The sequence below is a fragment of the Podarcis pityusensis genome, assembly GCF_964106645.2.
Source record: "Podarcis pityusensis genome assembly, chromosome: 2".
NCBI lineage: Eukaryota > Metazoa > Chordata > Lepidosauria > Squamata > Lacertidae > Podarcis > Podarcis pityusensis.
In genome coordinates, this window is record NC_138029.1 from 13208524 (window position 1) to 13231060 (window position 22537).

Genomic DNA, 22537 nt, shown 5'->3' on the forward strand with positions numbered 1-22537 from the left:
AGGGGAAATCCTGCTAGACCACAGGCGGAGGCGGGCCTCCAAATCTGTGCTCTCTTTTGTTGTAAACAAAATCTGCCCTTTTCCCCTTATGGGGTATCCAAGAGCCCATATAGAGTCCTTACGTAGGTTCCCTATTGGTAGGAGAAAATAACAGAGGCCAACAAGAGAATATTGAAAAGCAAAGTAGCTAGTAAGCTTGATCTTTATTGATCTGTTGCAACAGGGTGCTCCCCTCACTCGCAGGAAAGGAGGAGGAACCCAGAACAATGGAGTGCAAGGCCTTATATATGTTGAAATTGCCACACTGTAGATCAAGACTACCCCCAGAAACATCATACATACATCACAGAAGGGGTGTAGCTCAAGACCACCACCCCAGATACATCATACCTACATCACAGAAAAGGCGGTCTAAAACAGAAATTTGAATGTTGTTTTTCTCCTGTCATTGTTTATCTCCTGTCTGGCAGGTTACTTGACTGGATACCCTGGGGAGCCTGGCCAGTCTTTTGTAATGATAAATACTTAGTAATGATAAATACTTAGTTCCTGAGTCAGGTTACAGGCTCACCCTGTTCAAACACAGACATACCCTTAAGACAGGATTTGTGAAGGAAAAGACAATGGGGAGGTTTTTCCATTTTCCTTGACCTTGCAGAGAAAACATTTGGTCAGTTTGGGACAGTTTGGGAATCAAAAATGGTTCCAGGTCGGTCTTCCTGTTCTGATCTATGTACGTGCTTGGTTGGTACACTTATGAACATTTAACATATATCTAAGACCTCAAAATTCCTGTCACACTTTCTACAGCAGAAAAGCCCCAGGCACAATGAACAGGCAGAGGAGCGATACAGACCAGTGTCACTAGGTTGGTTATGTGGTGTCCTACATTACCAAGGACAGTCCTCTCTTTGAGGGGGCCTCTGTCAGGGGACATGTCGTCCTCTAATGGAAGGTGTCGTCTCTTGGAAGGGCTGGTTGGTCCAAGCCCAGTTTAGAGGTAAAGACCCCTGAGAAGGGAGATGCAAGGAGGAGACCTTGATGTTACCCATCAGCAGTTAGCAACTCCTGGACCGGCTGAGCAAGAAATCTAAGGATGGGGAGAGAGATTTGATTCAGTTTGCATTTAAAGGCAAGCCTACTCAATCTGCACTTCCCATAACAATGCACGATGCAAAATATGGCCACTCCTCTAAAATTGGTACTTTTCTGAATTATGCAATGAAGTTCTCCAACCAAATGATGGTGTATGAAAACACATATTCTAGGCATAGCTGTCAACGTTTCCCTTTTTTTAAAGGGAAATTCCCTTATTCCGAATAGGATTCCTCGCAAGAAAAGGGAAAAGTTGACAGCTATGATTCTAGGGCAGGGTTTTTCCAAACCTGGGTCTCCAGCTGTTCCTGGACTACAACTCCCTTCATCTGGGACAACCACTGGTTCTGCTAGCTAGGGATGATGGGAGTTGTAGTCCAACAACAGACTGGAGAACCAAATTTGGGGAACCCCGTTCTAGGGAAAGGTGTGTGTATAAATGCACATATTACTGAAAGTAGGGTGCAAAAATCCATTATATTGTTTAACGGTCCTGAAATGGGAGAATTCCCATCAATGTCCCCACAAGCATTATATTTTGGTGCCTGGCCCAAACTAAAACCAAAACAAACGTCTGTAATCCCCCCCCCCCCAGCCCCTCCAAATATCAATGCGTATTAGATGACGCATGTGAAGTTTTGTTTTGGTATTTGCTGTGTGTCGCAATTCTTTCCAGCAGTTCTTTGACACTAACAGTCCAAGTCCATACATGCCTAACCAGAAGCCAGTCCTCTTGAGTTCAATGGGAATTTCTCCCAAGTAAGTGTGTGTAGGATTGCAACGTGAGCGCTCCTTATCAAAAAGATGTTATCATTGTTTCAACTACTGTCAAATCTCTGAGGGCCAAAGCAAGGCGAGAGACACACGAGATCCATGATAAGTTCTCCCGACATTTCAATTTTTTACCTAAAAGCTGGCTCATAGTTTTCTGGATTTTACTGGAGCGGCTGCACTGGGGAGGGAGCAGCAATTGAGCCTTTCTCACATGTTATTTTCCTGATATAATCCCCTTATTTTCCCCACAACTGTTACTATTAGGGGAGGGAGTGAGTACAAGCATAATGCAAGTACAGTGGTACTTCAGGTTACATACGCTTCAGGTTACATTCCGCTAACCCAGAAATAGTGCTTCAGGTTAAGAATTTTGCTTCAGGATGAGAACAGAAATCATGCTCTGGCGGCACGGCGGCAGCAGGAGGCCCCATTAGCTAAAGTGGTGCTTCAGGTTAAGAACAGTTTCAGGTTAAGAACAGACCTCCGGAACGAATTAAGTACTTAACCTGAGGTACCACTGTACTTGTGTGTTTTCCTATTCCCTTTTGTTTCACCCTACTTTTCAACTTTTTAAAATACTAGATTTTTGTTTTTGTTCGGAATAAATTGCATGATTCATTTCTGCCAGTTCCTTAATTGAAATTCCACTAGTCATCTTGGTCAGAAAAAAGAAAGTTGAGCCGTAGTAAAATCATGTTTTGTTTGTTCTTGGTTTGGTCACTCAGTTTTCCATAAAAGAGGAAAATATCTTTTGACTTCTGCCAAGGTTTCAGAGTTATTGACTGTGCAAGTGCCATCTTCACTTATTTTCAAAGGGATTTTAAAATTATTATTATTTCTTGTATTTGGCATGCCAGTATTTTATCACCATGCTTAACTGTTTTCAAGCTTTTTAACTTCACGATATTTATGTTCTTATAACTCTCTTTTGATTTTGAATAATACATTTGTATTTAATTATTTCTACTCAATGAGTGTTTCGTTTCTGTTTTAATTCCATTGCTGTCTTTCTTTCTTTCTTTCTTTCTTTCTTTCTTTCTTTCTTTCTTTCTTTCTTTTCTGGAAAAACCCAAAAGATATGATTTGCACTCTTAAGTATACTTTGCTGGCTTCCCACAGTTTTGCCATATATATTTCCTGTGTATTACCATTTCCGAAAAGGAGTTGTAGTTTTTGTTCATAACTGCGTTGGAGTTCTTTGTCTTGTAACAGAGTCTCATTCCCTTGCCAAGTTTTCTCCCTGACGAAATCTAACTCCCACAGAAAAGATTACAAATTATAGTTGGCATATATCATGCTTTTTGTGCCACAAACCTTAATTTTTTCAACAATACTATCAGAAACCATACATATTTGGGTGGGTGGGGTGGAGAGAAGGTATAATTTCTGCCATTGGGATGCTGATATCTCCAGATGCATTGTTGGCAATAATAATACTTGCTTAACTTTTCTATAGGCTTATCAAGTGTTCAAAATGTTTTCTAGTTGACCCCAGCAAGGAAGTATAGTTTTCTAGTTGACCCCAGCAAGGAAGTATAGCGTTATCTAGCCTCAGCCAAGGATGATGGGAGTTGTAGTACAGCCAGGCGACTGGAGGGCTACAGGTTTCCCACCCCTCATATAACATACGACTACAAAAGTTGAGGCTGCTGAACAGACTCTTGGGCTGGGGTGTTTTGTTGGGGGAGTTTGTTGCTGGGTTTGTTTGTTTGTATCTTGGTCTGTTTTGTTTATTTGTATCTTTATTTTAGATCTTGTTGTGATTTATTTGGAAATTGTTCAGTTTGGTTGTGCATTTTTAAACTTTTTATTTATTGTTTATGACTACTTTTGCTATGTTGTAGCTGTGGTTTTTTTCCATGTTGTAAGCCACTTTGGGGACGCGGGTGGCGCTGTGGGTTAAACCGCAGAGCCTAGGACTTGCCAATCAGAAGGTCGGCGGTTAGAATCCCCATGACGGGGTGAGCTCCCGTTGCTCAGTCCCTGCTCCTGCCAACCTAGCAGTTCGAAAGGACGTCAAAGTGCAAGTAGATAAATAGGTACCGCTCTGGCGGGAAGGTAAACGGCGTTTCCGTGCACTGCTCTGGTTCGCAAGAAGCGGCTTAGTCATGCTGGCCACATGACCCGGAAGCTGTACGCCGGCTCCCTCGGCCAGTAAAGCGAGATGAGCGCCGCAACCCCTGAGTCATCCGCGACTGGACCTAACGGTCAGGGGTCCCATTACCTTTACCTTTACCCTTTGTATTACATCTATTTGATTTTCTCACCAAACTTCAATACATGCAAGTTACGAATAGTCATAAGAGAAATGTTGCAAATAGCTTTGGCTTTCCTGTGTTAATATTTACGATTTTGAATGCAGCCAGGATGTCTGTGTCCACCCACGGATGCTGATCTTTCTCAGTTGGGCTTCCTCTTATGGCACCTTTACCCCATCAGGGAGGAAGCAGCAGCAGTAAGCAGGGCAGGGTGGTGGAATCTAGATCAGGACTGTCTAGGGTGAAGGATGACAGCCTCCCTTCATCCACTCCATGGTCTGGATCCAGACCCTGCCTATAGGGTTCCTATTTAGGGAACTAAAACCAATAATGCAAGAGGTCAGTCACATGCTTAAATGCCACATCTAGTTTCCACACCATACAAATCCAACACACTTTTAAACCACCGCATGGCTTCACTTCTCAGGATTCTTGGGGGAAGTCACGTGCATTGAACGTGCTTTAAATGTATGTTGTGGTTCTGCCCTAAGTGAACCCTGTTGTGCTTTTGGAGCAGACTTGTGCAAACTGTGAGCCCACCAAGCGGAATGTAAGCAAATCAGTCTCTTAAGCTAAAGCCAAGAAATAGTATTCTCTATGAAACTGAATATCAGTATACGCATCAAGTTTTTGAGATTAGACCACTGAAGAAGCCCGGAAAACTACCTTGGGAGTGTGCTACCTGCAAGCCCCAGTAAAAGGGCCCCATCGGGGGCGAACTGCGGCCTCTTGATTTCTTGGACTGCCAGGGCGAAACAGGTGCAAAACGCTGGCACCCTGTCTACAACTTCATTAACATCCATCTACAACGTCACTAGCATCTCTCGGTATTGTGAACAACATCAAACTGTCAGTCAGTCAGTTTTATTGCACATAGCCAAAGGCTGCCGCAATGTACACAGAATCATTCAACAATTAAAAGAAAATATGTTGGATTGATACAAAAGACTTAAAACATTTATATTATCAAAACATTACATACTCTAAACAGAGCTATAAAAGTACCCCAATATACAATATACCCCAATATACAAGACATTAAACAATAAAATCCATAAGCCAAAATCATCACATGGCCACTAATATATCAAAAAACACCCTGTCTACAACTTCATTAACATCCATCTACAACGTCACTAGCATCTCTCGGTATTGTGAACAACATCGAACTTACCTTTTGTTGGTATCTTCATGAACTTACCTAAAAAGATAAAGAAAAGAAAAGACTGGGTTAAGCACTTGCAAAATCCATGGAAATCAGACATTATAAGTTCATCTTAGGTTGGGTAGTTCGCAAGTCTCTGTGGCTTTGCATAAGTTTGTGTGTTTTTTCTCAGAAGATTGATAAAGAATACATTATCATTTTGGCAAGTATTGTGTGTATATTTGTTATGTACTGAAGTTCTCACCCTGGGCCAGCAGGGGGATACTGTAGATAGTTATGCAAATAAGGGATCGAAAGTGACATTTAGTGATTGGATAGTTTTAGAAAATTGTTACAGTTACATTGTACTGGAGCTCTATATAAGCAGGCTGACTGAACCCTTCAGTTCAGTTCTGTTCTGGCCTGTGAATAAATAAGAGCTGTTTGAAGAATCGCTGTGTGGTCTGATATGTTCACCCACAACTTAACAATATTAGTCGCCAACGTGTTGCACTAGCTATTTATGGCATCCCACCCAGGCCTTGCTAAACTGGAGCTGGGTGGCGAATCTCAGGCCCAGGGACCAAATGTAGCTATCCAGAACTTTCTCTTTGGCCCTCATGACTCTTTGCCCCAATCCCTAGCCCCGACCGCAGTGCTTTTGCCTGGCCAGAATGTGCCCTTAAAGTGAAATAATACTTGAGGAGAGAGAGAGAGAGAGAGAGAGAGAGAGGTGTCCCTAGAAATTGCTGACTTCTGCATGGATGGAACGGAATGCTGTTCTGTCACATCGTTCATTGCAAACCCTCAAAGTGTCCCTATTTTCCAGGGACAGTCCCAGATTTGCAGAAGCCATCCCCGATCCTGGAATGTCTCGCTTTTCTCCTATTTTCATCGGAGAAATGTTGGAGGGTATGGAGTTATGTGACCCCCAAGCCAAGGCGATAAGTAACTATACAACCTTTAGAAGACATCTGAAGGTAGCCCTGCATAAGGAAGTTTTTAAATGTTTAATGATTTGTTATGTTTTTATATATGTTGGAAGCTGCCCAGAGTTAAATGGGTGGGGGTATAAATAATAAAATTTTGATGAAGACGATGGAATAGGATGTCCCTGTTTTCATCAGAGAAATGTTGGAGGGTATGCCATTGCCCTGCCCATTTTGGCATCTGGCTGTACCCACCTGAAATATACTCGGAGTCGAGAGTGGATTTCATGCTCTTTATTCAGCTCATAGTGGTGAGGAGGAATGGAAGTTCCCCCAGAATGTCTGCTTTATATACATTATTTACACAATGGGCCCCAGGTGATTGTCTAATTCCAGAATTCTCCTGTAGGCCAATCAGGTTGTGGATTCACTTCCACCTGGAGCTGGATTGGGTGGCTCCTGTGGACCAATCAGACTGCTGCATTCTGGACCCTATTGTTCTAGGACCAATCACACTGAGGCATTCTGAATCCTATTGTTCTAGGACAAATCAGACTGCTGCATTCTGAATCCTATTGTTTTAGGACCAATCAGACTGCTGCATTCTGAATCCTATTGTTTTAGGACCAGTCAGACTGCTGCATTCTGAATCCTATTGTTCTAGGACCAATCAGACTGCTGCATTCTGAATCCTATTGTTCCAGGACCAATCAGACTGCTGCCTTTTGGATCCTATTCAACTCAGTACATAACACCACCCTTGCTAAATTGCTTGTGTTTTTGCTTCCTGTCTGGGACTGCAAAAGCACAAGGATTGTCAAGCATGTCCATTGGGCATGGAGCATGGAAGCCAAGGTGGCAGAAGCTGCCGCCGCTGGTGTTAAATTTCCACCTCCGGTGTTTATATGTGTGTCATTTAGTGGCAGTGAGAGTAACCAAATTCAGTGCGTTCCCAGGCCTGAATAAACCTCCTACACTTGCCACTTCCTCTTGCCTTATGCCAGCCTGCTGTAAGTCAGAGGCTGAGAGCACTCTAGGAATGACGGTGGCAGGCTCAAAGAGGTGGGTGGACTCTTCAGGGTTGGTCATAGTGAAAGTCTCAGTTTGACGCAGGTGGCGGCTTCCAGCAAGCAGCCTGGCAGAGCCTGTTAGGAGATCAGTCTGAAAAAGAGGAGAATGCCAAAGTGATGAAGATAGGCATGGCTTTGGTTTAAATCAAAACTGGCAATCCAAATGAAGGGCTCCATTTTATCCAAGTTATTAAATACTTTTAAAAAATAATAATTTTAATTAAATTTTCAAATTTTACATTTCAAATTAAACATATTTTATTATACCATACATTCACGGACTTCCCTCCCTCCCCGTTTAAGCTTCTTTTAACTTATTCACCATTCCTGCATATTTTAATATATCCATCTAATTTAATTTTCCTTTCTTAAAAAGGTAAAGGTACCCCTGACCATTAGGTCCAGTCGCGACCGACTCTGGGGTTGCGACGCTCATCTCGCTTTATTGGCCGAGGGAGCCAGCTAAGCCACTTCTAGCGAACCAGAGCAGCGCATGGAAAACGCCGTTTACCTATTTATCTACTTGCACTTTGACGTGCTTTCGGACTGCTAGGTGGGCAGGAGCAGGAACTGAGCAACGGGAGCTCACCCCATCACAGGGATTTGAACCACCGACCTTCTGATCGGCAAGTCCTAGGCTCTGTGGTTTAAACCCACAGCGCCACCCGCGTCCCATTTTCCTTTCTAGAATATGCAGAATTAGCAAGTCGAATAAGAGGAATAAGAGAACAAGAAGAACAGGGGAGTGGGATTTTTTTGTCAAGTATATTGAAAGTAATTGTGCGCAGTTAAAAATGCTGGCAGTATTAAAGTAATTCAACAGTATAACATATTTTGAACTGATGTTCAGTTCAATTACTTTCAATATACTTGACAAAACATTTCCACTCCCCTGTTCTTCTTGTTCTCTTATTCCTCTTATTCGACTTGCTAATTCTGCATATTCTATCATCTTAAGTTGCCAATCTTCCTTACTAGGGACCTCCCTCATTTTTGGGCTAACAAGATCTGAGCCGCTGTTGTTGCGTACTTAAATAAGTTCTTCTGACTCCTGGGAACCTCTGCCTGAACAATTCCTAACAGAAATGCCTCTGGTTTTGGGGGGGGGAAAGTTGTTTTACACAATTTTTTTCATCTCATTTTATATCATTTCCCAATATACTTTAACTTTTTTGCCTGTCCACCACATATGGAAAAAAGTTCCTTCTACTTCTTTGCATTTCCAAGATAAGTCCGATTCCACCTTATGAACCTTAGCCAATCTACAATCTATGGATCATTTTCATGTACAGTGGTAGCTCAGGTTAAGTACTTAATTCGTTCCGGCGGTCCGTACTTAACCTGAAACTGTTCTTAACCTGAAGCACCACTTTAGCTAATGGGGCCTCCTGCTGCTGCCGCGCCGCCGGAGCCCGATTTCTGTTCTCATCCTGAAGCAAAGTTCTTAACCTGAAGCACTATTTCTGGGTGAGCGGAGTGTGTAACCTGAAGCGTATGTAACCTGAGGTACCACTGTAATTCTCTTTCAGTGTATAGCATGCAGTCCCCTCTTGCAGCTGCTATTTACATTTGAAAAACTAGACACGCAGATCATATTCACAATTAGTGTCATGACACTGCGAGGTTCATCTACCATTTTGAAAAAAATGCTTCATTTGTTCATACTAAAAATAAAACATTACTCACGTGCTGCCAACCAGAAACAAGAATCCCTTACTTCCCATTGTTCAGCAATGACTAATCATCATCATCATCATCATCACCACCACACAGGGTATAGTGACCCTTTAAGTTCATGACAGACTTCCGCTGTGTCTGATAGTTCACATCCAATGTCTTATTCTCCATAGCAAGACAAGCACACCGTATTTTTCGCTCTATAAGACGCACCTTTTCCCTCCTAAAAAGTAAGGGGAAATTTGTGTGCGTCTTATGGAGCGAATGCAGGCTGTGCAGCTATCCCAGAAGCCAGAACAGCGAGAGGGATTGCTGCTCGCGGCTCTGTCCCTTCCCCCACCTCCCGGAAAAGCCCCCAAGAGCCGCGCTCCCTTTAAAGAACCGCGCAGAGTGTGTATGCAGCTCTTGGGGGCTTTTCCCCGAGGAGGGAGAAGGGCAGCCTGTCAGTGAAGGGCTGCCCTTCTCCCTCCTCGGGGAAAAGCCTGTAAGCGCCGCACACACGCTCCACGTGGCTTGTGAACACTGTGACGGAAGCCAGAGCGCACGGAAACGCCGTTTACCTTCCTGCTGCAGCAGTACCTATTTATCTACTTGCACTGGTGTGCTTTTGAACTGCTAGGTTGGCAGGAGCTGGGACAGAACAACAGGAGCTGACCCCATCGTGGGGATTCGAACCACTGACCTTCTGATCGGCAAGCCCAATACCCGCAAACGGCTCCATGTGTCACCACTGATTCCACTATATACCAAACTGCTCCATTCCTCCCACTGCAAAATAATGTACTGTACAGGAAGCAAACCAAGGAGATGAACATGTGTCAAGCAAAATGTCAAGGGTGTCTCTGAGAGAAAGCCCTTGTGACATCATCACTTACACTTTCCACGTTGCTATGTGCCAGCAACGTTGCCATGTGACTCAGAATTGTGTGCTGTTTGTTTGAAATGCAGCATAGTGTTGAGAGACATGTGGAAAATAAGAAATGGGGGAGAGCATTGCCTCCGCAGTACAAGGAACCTATGTGCATCTCCCCTAAGGCATATTATGCATTATTCTTTGGCGATAGTGAATTTTGCTTCAACAGATGAAAGCAAGTTTCTAGATCTCATGGTTTCGTATGAAAGTTTGAACATGTGCAGGCACTTGAGTGTGCTGGCATCTGGCCCATGGCTGTCAACCGTCCCTTATTTGGCAGGAAAGTCCCTTATTCCAGCGCTGTGTCCCACTGCTGTCCCTTATTGATGATGTCCCTTAAATTTCCCAGGTTTCAAAGGAAGCAGCTCCTCTCCCTCCCTCCCTGCTGGCCAGGGAGGAGGGAGGCTCCAACTGTGTTGCTTGGCTGCATTGCTCACCCAATAAGGAGTCTAAGAACGACTGGGGGTGGAGCTTGCATGCCTTGTGCCGATCAAATCGGCTGCGTTGCCTGGGGACTTGCCTTTGCTCAGCGCTTCCCAGCGGAGAGGTGACGGTGGTTTTCCTTGCTGCATCCCCTTTGCCGGGTTGCTGCGCTGTGGGAACCACCGCTTGAGGCTTCATTTGGCTGCTTGTTGGGCTTTCTGCCTTTGGCTCGGAGGGGCTCAGAAGTTGAACATACCTGCGCCCGGAAAATCCCTTATTTTGGCTGCTGATCCCTTATTTTCGAGGCTGCTAGTCCCTTATTTTCAAATCTGTAAGTTGACAGCTATGATCTGGCCTGGTACACTGTTTTTGATAATGGAGAGCAGTTCTGGCCAGTTTTCCGGCGCAAAGACCACTGAAATGCATTGAGCATGCAAGAGGCGCAGTTGCACATTTCAAAGGGGCATGTGCAGCAGAAGTACCCAGCATGGAGGGCACCTCATGTTCTTTGCTCTTAAGAATCAGACAAGATAGAAATGGAGCCAGCTGCTTAGTTTTCCTCAAGGTTGATGTTTCTCATCGACCTAAATTCAAGTGTGGTTGCGGTGAAGAGGTTTGACAACACAGCTTGTGTGATTCAGCAGACCACTGCCCCACCCACTTTGAGGTTGTTTGCAGTTGCATGCTGAAATCTCAGTTTGTCATGTGAATTCTCTGCTTGTGAGAAGGAAATCAGTCATGTTGAGTGGTTATTAAACTGCTGATACTGCTCATGTGAACATAGTGCAAGTCCATGCACAAACATAAAGAGGAAAAGGGACCCCTGACCATTAGGTCCAGTCGTGACCGACTCTGGGGTTGCAGCGCTCATCTCGCTTTATTGGCCGAGGGAGCCGGCGTACAGCTTCCGGGTCATGTGGCCAGCATGACTAAGCCGCTTCTGGCGAACCAGAGCAGCGCACGGAAACGCCGTTTACCTTCCCGCCGGAGCGGTACCTATTTATCTACTTGCACTTTGACGTGCTTTCGAACTGCTAGGTGGGCAGGAGCAGGGACCGAGCAACGGGAGCTCACCCCGTCACAGGGATTCGAACCGCCGACCTTCTGATCAGCAAGTCCTAGGCTCTGTGGTTTAACCCACAGCGCCACCTGTGTCCCTCTATGCACAAACATACACCACCATTAAATCTGACACATAGTGTGCCTTTTGAAGCGAAGAACACCCATAATCACTGCTACATATACTGTTGCCATCCTGCTTATTGTCCTAATGGCGATTTGATTTACCTGTCCTTCTGTTCACCTTTAATCCCTGGTGCATTTGTCTTGTTACGCCAGTCTTTCATCCTCTATGATCCAGGCTTCTGCAGAGCAGCAGAACTGAGAGGTGAACTTTTGCTGCACTGCACCATTTCAATATGCATTTGGTGCTGCTGAGGTACGGTATAGTGGTGCCTCGCAAGACGAAAAGAATCCATCCCGCGAGTCTCTTCGTCTTACGGTTTTTTCGTCTTGCGAAGCAAGCCCATTAGCGGTTTAGCGGATTAGCGCTATTAGCGGCTTAGCGGGCTTAGCGGATCAGCTGATAAGCAGCTTAGTGGCTTAACGGATCAGCTGTTTAGCGGCTTAGCGGATCAGCTGTTAAGCGGCTTAGCGATCAGCTGTTAAGCGGCTTAGCGGATCAGCTGATAAGTGGCTTAGCGATCAGCTGTTAAGCGGCTTAGCGGATCAGCTGATAAGCGGCTTAGCGGCTTGGGGAAAAGGGGGGGGGGGAGAAAAAAACCCCGCAGGAACTCGCAAGACATTTTCGTCTTGCGAAGCAAGCCCATAGGAAATTCGTTTTGCGAAGCACCTCCAAAACGGAAAACCCTTTCGTCTAGCGGGTTTTCCGTCTTGCGAGGCATTCGTCTTGCGGGGCACCACTGTATTTCTAGCCAGTCCCTGACACCTACCTCCTCAGTAGATCCCAAGTCTCTGCAGCAGCAAAAATCAGGGCATTAGGCTTGCACTCTTAGTTTGTCTTATATATGTGCAGTTAATCTGGATTCTTCCACAGTATTTTTATTGCTAGGGTTTCCTATGGGTTGTTTGTGGATTGCCCTCCACAATTTTTCAATATGAGATGGCTTAGTGAGGTCTACTGAAGTGCTGTTGTTTGTTCTGAATTGAATTAATTAATTATTACCTTGGAAATGCGGCGTTTATATATTTGCATGCTTTTATATCTTACTATTGTACTTTACTGTAAGCTGTTTAGGCCAGGATGACATGGAAAGTTTACATACAAATAAACATGATGGTGTTCGCCTCTACATAGTTCCGTCCTTATTTCAGACATAGTGATATATCGATATATCACAATGCTGAAAACCAGATATCGCCCAGCCCTAATTATGATAATGATGGTTGGCTGCAGCTTTCCTTGGAGTGTTTGAAGGAACAAGCGGTGTTGCCACCTTATTTTATCGCTCCTGCTCCTGCGCCTTTAACAGCAGCCTGCGGTGTAAACGTTTAAGTAAGAGAAGCATTTTCTGGCCCTGAGCTAGAGCAGCTAGGAAAGCCTCGTTTGCTTAATTTATGCCTGCTGGGTTGTTAAAAAGTCAGTTTTACATAATTAAATAAACAGTTTGCATTCTGAGTGGGAGGGAAAGCGACAAAAACATAGTTGTTTGGGAAAAGCTAGCCTATCCTTTGATCTTCAGCTGTTTAGCTCACTGCTAGAAAACTGATGAGTGGCAGCAGAGGATCAGGAATCTTGAGTCGCTGTTGGGCCATATGTGTGTACCTTTCCTCTCGTCTACTGTACTTATTTCTTCTAAGCTGGGCATAAATCCTGGCTCTCATCACCACTTTTCTTCACATGCAAGCCAGTGAGACCCATCTCCCTTATAAAGACTCGGTCGAGAGAGGTTTTCAAACTTTCTATCCACTGAGGAACTGAGGTCATGGAGGTGCAATACAGAGGCTTCTGGGTACTTTATTCTCCAGCCCATAAGTTATATACCATATATTCTCCACCCCCATCGTTCTACCCGGACACTGAGGTCCAGCGCCGAAGGCCTTCTGGCGGTTCCCTCCCTGCGAGAAGCCAAGTTACAGGGAACCAGGGAGAGGGCCTTCTCGGCAGTTGCACCTGCCCTGTGGAATGCCCTCCCACCAGATGTCAAAGAGAACAACAACTACCAGACTTTTAGAAGACATCTGAAGGCAGTCCTGTTCGTTGCTGTTGTTGTTTAGTTGTTTAGTCGTGTCCGACTCTTCGTGACCCCCTGGACCAGAGCATGCCAGGCACTCCTGTCTTCCACTGCCTCCCGCAGTTTGGTCAAACTCATGCTGGTAGCTTCCAGAACACTGTCCAACCATCTCGTCCTCTGTCGTCCCCTTCTCCTTGTGCTCTCCATCTTTCCCAACATCAGGGTCTTTTCCAGGGAGTCTTCTCTTCTCATGAGGTGGCCAAAGTATTGGAGCCTCAGCTTCAGGATCTGTCCTTCCAGTGAGCACTCAGGGCTGATTTCCTTCAGAATGGATAGGTTTGATCTTCTTGCAGTCCGTGGGACTCTCAAGAGTCTCCTCCAGCACCATAATTCAAAAGCATCAATTCTTTGGCGATCAGCCTTCTTTATGGTCCATCTCTCACATCCATACATCACTACTGGGAAAACCATAGCTTTAACTCTACGGACCTTTGTTGGCAAGGTGATGTCTCTGCTTTTTAAGATGCAGTCTAGGTTTGTCATTGCTTTGCAGTCCTGTTTAGGGAAGCTTTTAATGTTTGATGCGTTACTGTATTTTAATATTTTGTTGGAAGCCGCCCAGGGTCGCTGGAGAAGCCCAGCCAGATGGGCGGAGTATAAATAATTTAAAAATTATTATTATTATTATTCCCAGAATTTTTGAAGAGTGCTGGAAGGGGCACCTCTGTGAACAACAGTTCCCAGGATTCTGATGGCTGGGTGCTTTAAATGCACAGTGTATAGAAAGCCATCGGGTGGAATGTTTTGCAAGGATCTGTGGACAAGGCTGGCCTGTGCCGACGATGCTGGCAATGGCAACAAGCGTGTGGGTTGCTGACTCTCAGCAAAGGGGTGGAACAGTTATTCTGTCTTCTCCCCCCCCCCACCCCGCCGTCCCAATCAATCAGTGAAGCCGCATGCAAGCCCTGACAGCTACTCCTTGGGAGGTCTGAGCTCACTCTTTGAAACTGCATCTGGCTACGGCTGTGTGAGCAGCTGCATGGGGCGTGGCCGGCAGGGAATGCGTTTGTTCTTGGCAGTCAGGGGAGTTGGGGCTTGTTTTATAACATTTTTTAACGCCCCCCGCAAGGCAAGTTCCAGGTGAGACTGCAAAGATCCCTATAGAGGGAAAGTGGAACAGAGGGGGATGAAGTGGGGCGGGCTGGGGGGAGAGAGAGAGACTGCTGCCTGCCCTGTGTTTTTGTGTGTGTGTTTTTGTGTGTGTGTGTGTGTGTGTAAGAAGGAGTAGCAGCAAAAGGTGTACAGTGGTACCTCAGGTTAAGAACTTAATTCGTTCCAGAGATCCGTTCTTAACCTGAAACTGTTCTTAACCTGAGGTACCATTTTAGCTAATGGGGCCTCCCGCTGCTGCCGTGCCGCCATTTCTCTTCTCATCTGTAACCTGAAGCGTATGTAACCTGAAGCGTCTGTAACCCGAGGTACCACTGTACAGTGGTACCCGGGTTAAGTACTTAATTCGTTCCAGAGGTCCGTTCTTAACCTGAAACTGTTCTTAACCTGAAGCACCACTTTAGCTAATGGGGCTTCTTGCTGCTGCCACGCCACCGGAGCACGATTTCTGTTCTCACCCTGAAGCAAAATTCTTAACCTGAAGCACTATTTCTGGGTTAGCGGAGTCTGTAACCTGAAGCGTATGTAATCTGAGGTACCACTGTATTAGAAAGACCTGAGTGGTATTGGTGGTGGTGAACATCTGAGGACAAAGGCTTTGCTGTTATTTTTGTTAGTTATTTTTGTTTGTTTCCTTTATATGCCAAGCTTCTGAGGAGCTCAAAGTGCTATACATGGAATCATAGAATCAAAGAATTGTGGAGTTGGAAGGGACATCAAGGGTCATCTAGTCCAACCCCTTGCAATGCAGGAAACTCAGCTAAAGCATCCATGGCAGATGGCCACCCAACCTCTGCTTAAAAACCCCCAAGGAAGGAGAGCCCACAACCTCCCGAGGGAGACAGTTCCACTGTCAAACAGCTCTCACTGTCAGTCAGTTTCCCCTGATGTTTAATCGGAATTTCCTTTCTTTTAACTTGAAGCTATTGTTTCCCCTACCCTCCAGAGCAGGAGAAAACAAGCTTGTTCCTTCTCCTCCTCCTCCTCCTCCTCCCCATTTCACCCTCACGACAACCCTGTGAAATAGATTAGGATCACCTCGTGAGCTTCATGGTTGAGTTGGGGATTCGAACCCTGGTCTCCTAGGTCACAGTCCAACACTCTAACCATGATGCCACACTACCTTAAGAACGCAATCTAGCGAGTTGCCAGCAAGGAAAGGCTGTTTCACATACTTCAGCTCTTTGCATGTGTTTGTAGGGTATAAATTTGCTTACAGGCAGGGGGCAGGCCGCACTATGGTGGCAGCAGGGTCCTTGCTCAGCCTGTGTGCGTTCGGTAGGGAGTCCCCGACTCTCCTACAGCTGTCTGCATGGGATCAGGAGCACTATCTTTTGATCAGCGTTCCTGAGCTTATGCAGAGTTGTCTGAACATACAGTTGCACACATGGGAGCATCCCTACAGATGTTCTGATTCAGGGATGGCGAACCTGTCTCCCTCCAGGTGTTGTTGGACACCCAAGAACCGTCAGCCCCAGACAACATGGCCAATGGTCAGGGAGATGATGGGGGCTATAGTCCGCAACAGGTAGAGGCACACAGGTGAGCCACCTAGTGGCTTGGCCTTCGGAGCCTTTCATTTGGCACACTCACACTTCATATCTAGATGCACACTTAAAATATTTTGCTGCGCTGCATGTAGCAAATGTAATGTATTAATGGCTTTAAAAAGGTAAAGGGACCCCTGACCATTAGGTCCAGTCGTGGCCGGCTCTGGGGTTGCGGCGCTCATCTCGCTTTATTGGCCGAGGGGGCCGGTGTACAGCTTCCGGGTCATGTGGCCAGCATGACTAAGCCGCTTCTGGCGGAGCAGAACACGGAAACGCCGTTTACCTTCCCACCTGAGCGGTACCTATTTATCTACTTGCACTTTGTGTTTTCAAACTGCTAGGTTGGCAGGAGCAGGGACCGAGCAATGGGAGCTCACCCCGTCGTGGGGATTCAAACCGCCGACCTTCTGATCTGGCTCTGTGGTTTAACCCACAGCGCCACCCGCAACCCTGTTAAATGGCTTACCCATGTGTTTTTGTACCGTATAGAGATGGTGCTTGAAGTGCACCAACAAGGTACATAGCCCGTTAATAGGCCTAACTATGCTACAATCCCATCAACACTCACTAGGCAGTAGGTCTCATTGACTTCAGTGGGATTTACCTCTGAGTAACCAGGGACGTGGGTGGCACTGTGGTCTAAACAACTGAGCCTAGGGCTTGCCAATCAGAAGGTCGGCGGTTCGAATCCCCACGACGGGGTGAGCTTCCGTTGCTCGGTCCCTGCTCCTGCCAACGTAGCAGTTCGAAAGCACGTCAAAGTGCAAGTAGATAAATAGGTACCGCTCCGGCGGGAAAGTAAATGGCGTTTCCGTGCGCTGCTCTGGTTCGCCAGAAGCAGCTTAGTCATGCTGGCCACATGATCCGGAAGCTGTACGCCGGCTCCCTCGGCCAATAAAGTGAGATGAGCGCTGCGACCCCAGAGTCATTCGCGACTGGACCTAACGGTCAGGGGTCCCTTTACCTTTAACCATGCATAGGGTTGCACTATTACCCTTCTGACAGATGACATCTGCTTAACCTCTGTGACTCAGAGGCCCATGCCTCTTTCTGTGGTACTCTAGATTCGGCAAAATTATTTACAGTTTTATTCTATTTGTTTTGTGACAACTTGGTTATTCATCTCCCCATTTTACAGATGAGGAACTAGAGCTGACAAGTAATGATTTTTTTGCTCAGACAGTCATGCCTATGCAAAGATTCAAGCCAGGGTGAGTGAGGCAGTCTACCCTTTAGATTCCCTTAAATCCCAGCATTCAGCATTTTCTTTACATTCTGACTAGATCCTTTTTCAGACATTCCAATGTGTGCACAATTAACACATATGTTGGTCAGGGTGGGGCCTGCCGCCTCCCCAACTTTCATTCATTGCACATGTATTTAAAACATCTGAAAATAACCAATCCTTTGCTGGTTTTGAAGTGAGGCAAGGTTTGGTTTGCAGTACCTGTACCAGGTCACAACCAGCCTGTTCATTTAAAGCAAATTTAAAGTGCATGGCTTCCTTCCAAAGAATCCCAGGAACTTTAGTTTACCGTATTTTTTGCTCTATAAGACTCACTTTTCCCCTCCTAAAAAGTAAGGGGAAATGTGTGTGCGTCTTATGGAGCGAATGCAGGCTGTGCAGCTATCCCAGAAGCCAGAACAGCAAGAGGGATCGTTGCTTTCACTGCGCAGCGATCCCTCTTGCTGTTCTGGCTTCTGAGATTCAGAATATTTTTTTTCTTGTTTTCCTCCTCCAAAAACTAGGTGCGTCTTGTGGTCTGGTGCGTCTTATAGAGCGAAAAATACGGTACCTCTCACAGAGCTAAAATTCCCAGCACCCTTAACAAGATCTCCAAGATCTCAATCACCACTTCATTCGGTTTTCAAGCATGTATCAGGTAACTACACTCACCCTTGCAGACAGCAGGATCTAGGATCAGTCTAGATTCAAAGCAGTATTTTGAGGAACAGCAGGAAGGATTCCAGTTTGAGGGAGAAGGAAACCCTACAAATTTGTGCTACAAACTGGTTAGTTTTACCCAGCCACAAAGGTTGCTCAGTGCCCTTTATTTTTAAAAAAATAAATTTTATTTTTGCATTTTCTATTTTACATAAACAAATGAATTAAAAACATAAACATATAATCTTTTCTGACTTCCTTCCCCCACCCCATTGTGGATCTTAATGTAATGATTTCCCCCTCTGCATCTCTGTCATAACTCTGATTTTATAAATCCTTTATCAATCCATAGATCAAATTTTTACTACAAGTTTTCTCTCAATCCTACCAGTGTATGTAGTTGTTTACAATAGCTTTTCAGATAAATTATAAACTTTCCCCATTCTTTATTAAAGACCTCCTCTTCCTGGTTTCTAGCTATTCCTATAAGATTTCCCATCTCAGCATAGTTCATCAATTTTGTCTGCCACTCTTTTTTTGGTCGGAGTTGTACCATCTTTCCATTTATGGGCTAAGAGAGTCTGCACAGTCATGGTCGCGTACATAAATAGTTTCGTCTGGTCCTTTGGGATCTCTGGTCCTGTATTACCTAAAATAAAAGCTTCTGGTTTCTTAGGAAAAGTTATTTTCAACATTTTCTTTGGTTCGTTATATATCATTTCCCAGAAGTCTTTTATCATCTTACATGACCACCACATGTGATAAAAGTACCCTCTTTTTCTTTACGTTTCCAGCACATTTTAGACTTTGATTTGTACATCTTAGCTAATTTGCTAGGAGTTAAATACCAACAATACACCATTTTCATATCATTCTCCTTCAGAGTATAACATGCTGTAAATTTTAATCCTGTTGTCCATAATCTCTCCCACGCTGCTTGCTCAGTGCCCTTGAGCCAGTCTCTCACTCTCAGCCTGGACAACCTTACAGGGCTCTTAGGAGGATGCAGCAGGGAAATTACATTTGCCACTCTGAGCTCCTTTGAAGAAGTTGTTAGAAGTTGTCACAGAGCTGTAGTTCCCAGCACCCTTAAACTACAGTTCCCAGGGTTCCATGAGGGGAGCCATTACTCCCAAAGTAGTATAAGAATACTTGACATGTATTGTGTGAATATGACTCAAGTCAGGCTATTTTTCCACTTTGCCCAACTACTGTCTTCTTCGACTGGCGGCAGATCTTCAGGGGGCTGTGGCTTGAAGACACGTTGAAAATATTCCTGACATGCATTGCAAAAGTGAGTAACAACATCCAGATGGCTGCTTTTCCCCCTCCTGGAGTTCCTAGAGGTGGTTGGAGGATGGATGGCGGCAAATGGATTGCGGTTGAATCCTTACAAGACAGCAGTACTGTTCTTGGGGGACAGGGGGCGGGCTGGTGTGGAGGACTCCCTGGTCCTGAATGGGGTAACTGTACCCCTGAAGGACCAAGTGCGCAACCTGGGAGTCATTTTGGACTCACAGCTGTCCATGGAGGCACAGGTCAATTCTGTGTCCAGGGCAGCTGTCTACCAGCTCCATCTGGTACGCAGGATGAGAACCTTCCTGTCCTCAGACTGTCTCGCCAGAGTAGTGCATGCTCTAGTTATCTCCCGCTTGGACTACTGCAATGTGCTCTACGTGGGGCTACCTTTGAAGGTGACCCGGAAACTACAACTAATCCAGAATGCGGCAGCTAGACTGGTGACTGGGGGCGGCCGCCGAGACTACATAACACCGGTCTTGAAAGACCTACATTGGCTCCCAGTACGTTTCCGAGCACAATTCAAAGTGTTGGTGCTGACCTTTAAAGCCCTAAACGGCCTTGGTCCAGTATACCTGAAGGAGCGTCTCCACCCCCATCGTTCAGCCCGGACACTGAGGTCCAGCGCCGAAGGCCTTCTGGCGGTTCCCTCACTGAGAGAAGCAACACTATAGGGAACCAGGCAGAGGGCCTTTTCGGTAGTGGCGCCCGCCCTGTGGAATGCCCTCCCACTAGATGTCAAAGAGATAAACAACTATCTGACATTCAGAAGACATCTGAAGGCAGCCCTGTTCAGGGAAGTTTTTAATGTGTGACATTTTAAGCTTTGTTGGAAGCCGCCCAGAGTGGCTGGGGAAACCCAGCCAGATGGGCAGGGTACAAATCATCATCATCATCATCATCATCATCATCCTGGTGCCTTCCAGGTGTTGGATTCCAACTCCCATCAGCTCCACTCAGCATGGCCAGCGGTCAAGAGATGAACATCAGGAGGGCACCAAGTTGGGAAAGGCCAGGCCCAGGTAAAACAGCTTTGGGAGGGAGCATTTAGAAGAGGAGATGCAGCAGTGGAGAGGAGATGCTCAGCCCTTCCTCCACCCACTACTTTTCCCCAGCTGCTTTCCTTTGCCCTCCCGAAGTGTTTGCAAGGGAAGTGTGTATCTGGAACACTTCAGGAGGGGAAACAGATAGTGGAGAGCTGCTGTGTTGAGGAGGGCGGAAGGTGGTGGTAGAGGAAGGGTAAAGCACCCCTTGCCCCTGCTACTTCTGCACATCATCCGTTCCCTCTGCCCTCCCCACCTCACCTAGCCTGAGCCAATTACTGTATTTTTCGCTCCATAAGGCGCACTTTTTTCCTCCTAAAAAGCAAGGGGAAATGTCTGTGCGTCTTATGGAGCGAATGTGTGGTCGATCACTGGCTCCCTTTCTGGCCCCGACCCCTTGCCCAGGCCTTCATTGTTGAATGTTCTGCAGACGGAGGCTGTTTGTTTACCCAGCGACATGTGACTAGCTGATTAGATTACAGTCACACCTCGGGTTGAAGTAGCTTCAGGTTAAGTATTTCCGGGTTGCGCTCCGTGGCGATTCAGAAGTAATGGAGCGTGTTACTTCCGGGTTTTGCCGCTCGCGCATGCGCTGACGCTCAAAATGATGTCATGCGCATGCGCGGAAGCGCTGAATCGCGACCCGCACATGCGAAGACGCGGGTTACATTCGCTTCAGGATGCAAACGGGGCTCCGGAACGGATTCCGTTCACATCCAGAGGTACCACTGTATCTGTGTGAAAACTGTAGAAACGGCTCCCTTTCCTTTCCTAAAGTAGCTGCAGAACTGTGGGTTGAACCCCATAAAAACAGGATTTTTTCCCTTTGCAAAGTAAGCTCAACAACTTTGTGCTGATCCTCAAAAAACCGGGGCTTTTCCCCTTTGCAAAAGAAGTTGCACAACTGTGAGCTGATCCTCAAAAAACCAGGGCTTTCCCCCTTTCCTCCTCTATAAACTAGGTGCGTCTTATGGTCAGGTGCTTCTTATGGAGCGAAAAATACGGTATTTGGAGGGGGTCAGGGAAACTTGCTACACAGTGCTCTCATTATCATTTCTTTGACCAACCAGATGTTACAGCAAGAGAAAGGAGAATTATATGGGCAGCAGATGTTTCCAGCAGTAAACACGAATTTACTTGAGCATCTAGCCCCGAGCCCCAAAACTGGAATATTCTCTTCTGAAAGTGAAACTCTGCCTGCAGATCAGTCGCAACTCCCCTGTAGACAGAACATGGCATGCCTATTCTGCAGAGAAAGCTGTGTAACCATAGCTTCTTCTTTCTTTTGAGATGCTTCCTGTTTATCTTTCTATGCCCAGCAAATCCATGGCTGGGCAACAGGCCTCTGATTTCTTCCTGGAGATTAGAAATAAAACCCTCTGTGATTCCTAGAAACAAAACAATGTGATGGTGTGCTGATTCCCCACCCCAATTCTGCTAGTGTTGCAATCAGCAGATTTTCCTGAAATCGGAGACGGCTTGCTTATTACCTCTGCTGCTGCCTTTCAGTCTTAAGCCAGCGAACAGTTCCGCACCAAAGCCGTGTGTTCCGCAATACGAATAAATTAGTGAAATGTCTGGAAAATGGCAGAAACATGTATGCAGTCATGTATGTGGTCAGGAGGCTGTAGTATTTGCTTTGCTTCCTGTTAAGTCTTTCAGTCATTGGCTTTTTCCTTAATATGAGGTTGGTTGGTTGGTTGGTTGCTAGGTTTGAGATAAAGGTGGGAGACTGGTGTAATAATAGCTGCTGATGTCACAAAGGCACTAGATAAGGTCTCCTTAAAGCAGGGGAAAACCGTGATTTTATCCTGTGTGGTTCATAGGAGGAATGAGTGGTTGTGCTGTTTCCACACTCTGGTGTATCATTTTGGGGCCATAATTAACACCAACCCTGCAGGGGCTGCCCTGGCTATCAACATGCTGTTGTTGTTGTTTAGTCGTTTAGTTGTGTCCGACTCTTCGTGACCCCATAGACCAGAGCACGCCAGGCACTCCTGTCTTCCACTGCCTCCCGCAGTTTGGTCAAACTCATGTTAGTAGCTTCGAGAACACTGTCCAACCATCTCATCCTCTGTTATCCCCTTCTTCTTGTGCCCTCCATCTTTCCCAA

General features: G+C 45.9%; 2 long non-coding RNA genes across 6 annotated transcripts; both read right to left on the reverse strand.

The window, feature by feature from the left end:
• Nucleotides 1-2931: 2931 nt before the first annotated feature.
• Nucleotides 2932-9799, reverse strand: LOC308471157. 5 transcript variants are annotated; one of them, XR_013982719.1, is made up of 4 exons: nucleotides 9630-9799; nucleotides 7195-7361; nucleotides 4218-5328; nucleotides 2932-3119 (listed from the first exon to the last, which is right to left on the reverse strand). It is a non-coding gene; the product is annotated as an uncharacterized lncRNA (long non-coding RNA). The 5 variants fall into 5 exon arrangements; XR_013982720.1 differs by lacking the exon at nucleotides 2932-3119 and having other exon boundaries at nucleotides 3396-4445; nucleotides 5302-5328; nucleotides 9630-9796; XR_013982721.1 differs by lacking the exon at nucleotides 2932-3119 and having other exon boundaries at nucleotides 3396-4445; nucleotides 5302-5328; nucleotides 7182-7361; nucleotides 9630-9796.
• Nucleotides 9800-21536: 11737 nt separating this feature from the next.
• LOC308471189 lies at nucleotides 21537-22285 on the reverse strand. Its single transcript, XR_013982770.1, has 2 exons — nucleotides 21915-22285; nucleotides 21537-21780 (listed from the first exon to the last, which is right to left on the reverse strand). It is a non-coding gene; the product is annotated as an uncharacterized lncRNA (long non-coding RNA).
• Between the last annotated feature and the right edge of the window lie 252 nt (nucleotides 22286-22537).